Here is an 8,086-nt window from a genome sequence, read left to right on the forward strand (position 1 = left end):
TCTTTTATTGTATTTTCACACATCCATCTCAGCATACGCATCTCAGCTACACTCATTTTTTGAATATGATGTCTCTTGGCAGCCCAACATTCCGTACCATATAGTAAAGCGGCCCTAATAGTCATCCTATAAAACTTTCCCTTCAACCGCAATGGCATTCTATGATCGCACAACACTCCAGTTGCACTCTTCCATTTCATCCACTCAACTTTTATCCTGTGATTTACATCTCCATCAATTTCTCTATACTTTTGAATGATAGATCCCAAATATTTGAAAGAATCATCCACCGGTATTTCTTGCTCACCAAGCTTCACTACACTCCCATCTCTATTTCGTTGCTTACTAAATCGACATTCCATGTATTATGTCTTACTCTTACTCAACTTAAAACCTCTTGCTTTCAATGTATGTCTCCATAATTCTAACTTAGCATTAACCTCAGCTCTAGACTCATCAATCAAAACAATATCATCAGCAAACAACATACACCACGACACATTTTCTTGAATTGATCTCGTAAGCTCATCCATCACTATAGCAAATAGGAAAGGGCTTAAAGCAGATCCTTGATGTAACCCAACCGTTATAGGAAAATTGGTTGTCACCCCTCCACAAGTGCGGACATTGGTTACTACTCCTTCATACATATCTTTAATTATACTAATGTACTTGAGAGAAACACCTTTCTTCATCATTGTCCACCAGAGAACATCCCTAGGTACTCTATCGTAAGCCTTCTTCAAATCAATAAAAACCATATGCAAATCTTTGTTCCTCTCTCTATTTCTCTCAATAAGTTGTCTAAGAAGATGTATAGCTTCCATAGTAGATCTTTCAGGCATAAAACCAAATTGATTCTCTGATATCATGACAATCTTCCTCAACCTAGACTCAATCACCCTCTCCCAAAGTTTCATAGTATGACTCATAAGTTTTATACCACGATAGTTTGTGCAATCTTGTATATCACCCTTATTCTTATATAGAGGCACCAAAGTATTCTTCATCCACTCATTAGGCATCTTATTTGTCCCCTACTCCCCTACTGATAGTACAACAAGTAAAACCAGACCGGTTAGGTCAATGATCCTAAAGATGTTTATTTGAGTGAAAATACTTTTTATTAACAAACGGGGGCTATAGTCGTTTGGTAGGGGAGCAATGAATTCACATAACCTTGTGTGAGGAAGTTGCAAATTCAAATCCCATTTTTATAGATATATAACTGGTAGGAGTTTGCCTAACTCTAGCTTTTACCTATTTAAAAGCAAAGTTTTTTTTTTAACTATCAGGTGATTTATTCATAATCTTTCAACGTGCCCCCGCATTGTGTCAGGTATACAATTCTTAATAGAAAATTTCAGAAAAAATGGTGTTTTGATGGTGTCTTGTGTCCTTTTAGTTGTGTCATTGTAACACAGGAAGCAATGTGTGAATGCCTATAAGTTGACGGAACGTCACAAGTTAAAAATCTATTAAGTGTCCCTTACTATAAAGGTACAAGCTGAGTACATTTTCCAATTGAACAAAAACCACGAGGGTGCGTTTGAGGATTTGAAGTCCGAACCCTGTCATCACATTTCAAAGCACTCTCTTCTATGTCTCATAAAAAGTGAGGATCTGAAATTTGAGGTAGCATTGTATCTGAGATTTAGTGTTTGCAAAACCCAAAATTTTATTGCCACACTATCACAGCATCAACATTCCTATGTCACATCATATCTGAGGCATTGGAATGCACAATAAGGGCACGTTTTAAAGCCAGAAAGATACGAGAAAAGTGATGTAAAATGAACAAACTGTACAGATTTTCTTACCCTTTCAAATGAAAGTGACTTTTTAGCTGAGAGTTTTTTCTAAAAACATACATTTTTTTTATCAAAAACATTCTTCCATGATGGTGGAGGAATGTTTTATACCAAAAGAAAATTTATTTTTACACCCCCAACCATCCATTTCACCATATCTCACCGCTACCCACCATCTCACCGTCACCACCACCCTCTTCCTCTCTCTCTCTCTCATTTTTTCATATGTTCCCACTTTGTTTTTCTTATACTACACAAGCAAAAAACCTTTTTTTGAAAAACTTCTCTATATCAAAAGAGGAAAATTTTTCTCTCTTCCGAGCGTGCCTTAAGATTTAAAAAAATTGATGCAAAATGAAAACTCTATACAGATTTTTTGACCCTTCCAAACAAAAGACTTTTTGGATGAGAGAGTTTTTCTAAAAAGTGCATTTTTTTATATAAAACATTTCTCCATCGAGGGGGGGCAAGAATGTTTTATACCAATACTCTCCACTGCCAATCTCAGCACCAGCACCATCCATCTCACCACCACTCTCCTCCTCTCTCTCATTTTTTTACATTTTCCCATTATGCATTTCTCATGCCGTACAAACAAGGTAAAAACTTTTGTTTGAAAAAGTTTCTCATATCAAAAACTTTTATAGGCAAAACTTGGCACAGGACCCCGCTTACGACATGAGATACCTACCACCTAGGTAAAAATATGTAATTTTGTTATTTGAATTTTCGATACATTGTAAGCCGTTGATTTTTTAACTCTCGTACAACCCAACATATATATTTATCCAAATGTCAGTTTCTACATAAAAGTAATTTTGGTTTTTGCACACATTTCTCTTTGTAGTTGGCTAAGGCATCATAGATATTTTGGTAATTTCTTTAAAAAGATATTATTATTATTATTATTATTTTATGTGGGGGATGAGGATGAGAAGCGTGAAGGTGATCTGTTTGGGTGCGAATTTTTCCTTTTTCGGGATGTACATATCCGTGCATTAAAGTACAGTTATCTCATAATAAAGACTGTGGTCCTTACCGGCCCATGGCGGTCCCTTTCAGAACGAGCCAAGTCGGTGCTGACGATTGATGTAACCATAGTGGCAAACGTTTAAAAAGGCAAAGTATACCAATTTTTGGCGATAAATTGATTTTTTTTTTATATTTATTGCATTTTATCAGCAAAATATTGGAAAAAGAAAAAAACCTATTTGAAAATTAAATTAATTATATAAAAATAAAATTATGATTTTTTCATTGGAGGCCCTCAGCACGAGGCGCATGCATGTGCCATGTTTTATTGGAGTCCCTCAGCATGTGAAATATAAGTGTTGTTTTTTTTTATCATTTGAGGCCCTAGGCGGTCGCCTCAACCAGCCGGCCTTAGCATAGAATTTTCATAATTTGTACCACAGATGTCAGTGGGTCCTGTGTCAAGCTGAAGGCCCAAGATTGAATCTCACTGGCTTATGGTGGTCATGTCCTCAACCGGGAGATTTACCTTGCATAGACAAACTTTTTTCTTATTTAATTACTATAAAACAGAGAAACTTTTTTCTCTCTCTTCAAAACGGCTCTCCCTCCTTAACAGGCATAAAATGAGGACTCTCTACGTAACAGCTATTTGGCGATGGACTCTCTCTCTCATTGGCCATAAAAAGAAAAACGTGTATGCATGGGGTTGGTCATTCCCCAAGCATAACTGTCAAGGCCTTTAGTTATTGACAATTTAGTGGTACAATTGTGTCGGGTTGGAGTCAGGTTTTATTAGGCCCAATTCCAAATCGGCTTTAAAAGTTAGACCAAAACTCAACTCAATTTAACTCAAGTTTGGGTCTTGGTCGAGGTGCAGTTGGAAACTATGGACTCATATAAGTTAACAGGTTTGGGTATGTATTTGGACTGTTCTTCAATACACGTACGTGTTTTTAATTGGGTCTAAGAATTAGATCCAAACTCAACCCATCTTGATCCCGGTCTGGGTTCAATATGTTTGTGATTCTAATTATTTTTACTTTCAATGTAGATGTATTTGATATAAACTTTTTTTACCATTTGATTTTTATGGGCAATTATAGTTTTCTAACAAACTGACCATGCCAAACACGTGTAGTATTGCTAGGGGCGGGCATCAGGCCGGGCCGGCCTGACCCATTTACTAAGGGCCTGGTTTTGGCGCAGTTCTTAAAGAGCTTCAGGTTTGAAGATAAGCCCATGGCTCATTGGTCGGTTGAGTCAATGTGAAGCGGGATGGGTTCAGTCCGGCCAGGCCCAAACTCATTTATTTATCTTTATTTTCATGATAGGATATCAAAACCTAATTCTTAATTAGTACAATTAATTAGGTAAACAGTAATAATTATCAAGTTACTATGTAATAGTTAATTTTGAAAAAAATTATATGACTAAAAAAATTAATAAATAACTCAGGCCCATCAAGGCAGCCCAGTAGCCCGCATGTATATAACGGGTCAGGTTTGGGCCGGGCCTAAAATCATGGCCCAAACCCAGCCCATGGTGGGCGGAGAAGTCTTGTACCATCGAACCACCTGGCCCGTTGCCCACCCCTAAGTATTGCGTGTGCGCACACACACATATTGGGGGTATAGCTGCGCGGACAAACACAATCAACACATGATACATGTCTGCATGTCCATTGCGTTTGTCCAACTGTATATATTTGTTGCCTTTTGTATGTATAACGAACCTCAAGTACCATTTGGATGACGCCCAAAACTCAATTTAAAACCAAGTTTTGGGTGAAAAAATAACGTTTTGGCATCATTTGGATGACGCCAAACCTGGTTAAATGAAAAAAAAACACTCACTACCAAATTGAAAACTTGGTTTACTGGGGAGGGGCTTTTCCGCCCTCTTCCACCCCCACCAACCCTACTTCTCCACCTTATGATCGTCGGGTTATTTCCAGTTGGTGGGTGTTTGGAAAATGATCGGTTGATGCCCTTCTTTTTTTATGATCTTTCTAAATTTTTTGTTAGCCAAAAAACTTGACACCAAGTGTTTCCCCCTTGTCATCCAAAAGACCTCTTAGACAACTATTCTTTTTAAGTCAGAGCATTTTCATGTGACCTTTGCATTTGGTTTAGGGATGGCAGTGAAAAAACGGGTATCATCTCTACCCATCCCGTTTGGACAGGAGATGGATAGGGATGGCAGTGGACCAGGGGAAAGCGGGGCCCCGCCCTGCCTCACCCCGTTTGGACTGGGGATGAAGGGTATGAAACGGGGATGGAGGCGAAGACGAAGGTTAAAATCCATCTCCGTCCGGGGGTGGAGGCCGGGATGGACGTGCACTTTTCCCCGCCCTGCCCCGTCCCCGCCCCGACCACTTTTCCCCGCAATATCCCTGCCCCGCCCCGCCTCATCCCCGTTTGAACCGGGGATGGAGGACATGAAACGGGGATGGAGGATAAAATCTTGAGGCAGGGCGGGGGTGGAGACCTTGTCCCCCGCCCCGCCCCACTGCCATCCCTAGAGATGGAGGACATAACACGGAGAATGGATCGGGGATAAAAATGAAAATCAAAACCTGTACGATGATGAAGGCGGGGATGGATTTACTCTTGCCACCGCCCCGCCCTCATTCTCGGACCCGTTAATGAAATTATTAATATACCTTTATATATATACATATATATTTCTAACCCTTAGTCTCATTCTTATTTTCTTTTTATTCTTCTTAAAATAAGAATAAAGTTATTTTGATACGAGGACGAAGACGGGTACAGGAAGGAGGACAGCTATTTTGAGATGGGAATATGGAGAGCAAAATTTTGTGACAGGGAGATCGTGTTTTCCTAACATATAATCAAGTCTTTCTTTCAAAAGTTGAAAATTCAATGACTTTTTTTGGGGGTAGTTCAAGTGAAAACTGCCCGATCCAGCCACACATTAGCTGGCCTCTGGTCGGTAAAACCTTTGAGGTTCTCCCTACCCACCGGAGAGTACACTCAGCTTCGAACAATTTCAGCAAGGGACGTCACCGGCGACTTTGGAACGTGTGAAGACCCTTCAACTTGGTAACATTCACAAGTCGCCCTATCAGATAAATGGAGCTCTTGAGGGTCGAAATTTCAACGACTTACAATATACTAAATTTTCATGATTCTACCAATATTTTTACGTTGAAAAAATTCAATGTAAAGGTCGATTTTTTACCCTGTCGAACATATATAGGAGATCTGATTTGGCTAATTCAACAAGATATATTCAGGTCAGCAATAGTTGTCACACCTAGTATTGAACCTGAACGCAAATCAATTGGATTGAGTTCATATCCAATTTTGAAGTTCACTTAAAAGGATCGATTTAAAAGTCTGACCCATTTTATTGGACCTAATATATACCCAAACTCATTTGCCCATATAACCTACACCTTCAGTCACTCTTAAGACTTAAGAGTCTAACCTATAAGGGTAGATTACCACGAATCTAATTTGTAGACCCGTATAAAAAACAGGTTTGACAACCCAACCCGAACAAACCTGGTCACGCACTTGGATGCCTCTCTCTCTATATATATATATGTATGATAAAATTAGTAAGTTGTCGCATTAAATGTAAATTCAGGAAAGCTGATATTCAAGGTTATCTTAAGGTGATTTGTAACCACTAAATGATCTCAAGATGATAAGGTAATTCAAATGATTCGTAACAGCTAGCACATTTTGTGGGAACAACCAGCGGAATTGGTGGGATTAGATTTCTGAATATCGGCATCTGGTGTATTGTAACTTTCTTTTTTTATTTTGTATTGTTAATGTAGTTTATCTTTCGGTTGAGATATATATCTCACACATCACTTATGAATACATTTTCACAGCATTGTGTTTCTCTCACATTCTCATTCTCATTCTCACTCTCACGTCATCTACTTTTCACATGGTATCACAGCTGACGTTATTTTGAGTGAGTGGGCTTCATCTTCATCAGGATGAATAGTAAAAGTAATACCGAAGTTTAGTTCCCTTCAAAATCCATCGACAACCCCTTCTATCTACACTGTTCGGACAACCAGGACAGGTCTTGGTGTAGAGTGTACTCACCCAAGACAATTAGCAAAGAACAAAATGGGGTTCATAGATGGATTTGTGAGAAAACCAAATCTAATGGCATCAAATTTTGCAGCATGGACTCGTTGCAATAACATAAAACTCTACTGGCTTTTAAATTCTTTATCCCGTGAACTCTCTGTATCGATAATATACGGAGAGACCGTTGTTGATATTTGAAATGTTCACCATGAGATATTTTCTCAAACCCATGAACCCAGGATATATCAAATCAAATGGGCCATTGTGATTCTCCAACAAGAAAATCTCTCAATAACAGCATATTATACCAAAATAAAAATATTATGAAACGAGTTATATGCTATGTTATCCTTCTTGCATGGACATCTGGGGTTGCCAAGGCACTCACTAAGATATACCAGCAACAAATACTTATTCAATTCCTCGTGGGATTGAATGAATCATATGCTTTCGTCATAAGCCAGTTTCTAATAATAGATTCATTGTCAGGAATCAACAAAGCATATAACTTGTTGCAAGAAGGATGCTAGAGGAAACTACGTGTTGAACCCAACATGGAAATGAACGTCACTACCACGGTTGAGAGTGTTGGTCGAGGTTTTAAATCCCAAAAGGAAGGACATTTCAAAAGAAAAAAAATTAGTGAACACCCAAAGTGTGACCATTGTGGGAAACTCATACGATGTCATGCTTTGCACAACTTTCCTCAAAGGCAAGCAAATGCAACCTAAGTTCAGGTGGAGAACAATGCCTCAAGCAAGGTTGTTAAATGCGATGAGGCGAAGCGAGGCATTGAGCCTGTTATGAAGCGAGGCGTAAGCCTCGAGGCGTTGAAGCGTAAGCTTCATGATCAAAATAATAAAATATATAATATTAATAAAATAATGAAAAATTTAAATAAAAACTAATAATAAATGACAGTATAAAATAATTTATGTCCTCACAAGATCAATTAAGTTCCAAATCCATCAAGAACCACTGGAACTCTACCCTCAAGCGCAAGTGCTCCACTGCCGGCAACCCTCCGGCCAAGCGATCCAACAGCTCCAAAAAAAGATAAGTAAAAAAATAAATAGACAATTTCTTCTTTGAAGCACGTAAATAAACCGGTAAACAATCCCAAAAAAACAAAAGTGAATAAAAAAATGAAAGAATGAGTTATTCGAGTTCACTGTGAGGGTGCATGCACGCACACACGCGCGTTGCTCTTGCCACCGGACC

Source organism: Nuphar pumila, chromosome 5 (genome assembly GCF_984573655.1).
Source record: "Nuphar pumila chromosome 5, dmNupPumi1.hap1.1, whole genome shotgun sequence".
NCBI lineage: Eukaryota > Viridiplantae > Streptophyta > Magnoliopsida > Nymphaeales > Nymphaeaceae > Nuphar > Nuphar pumila.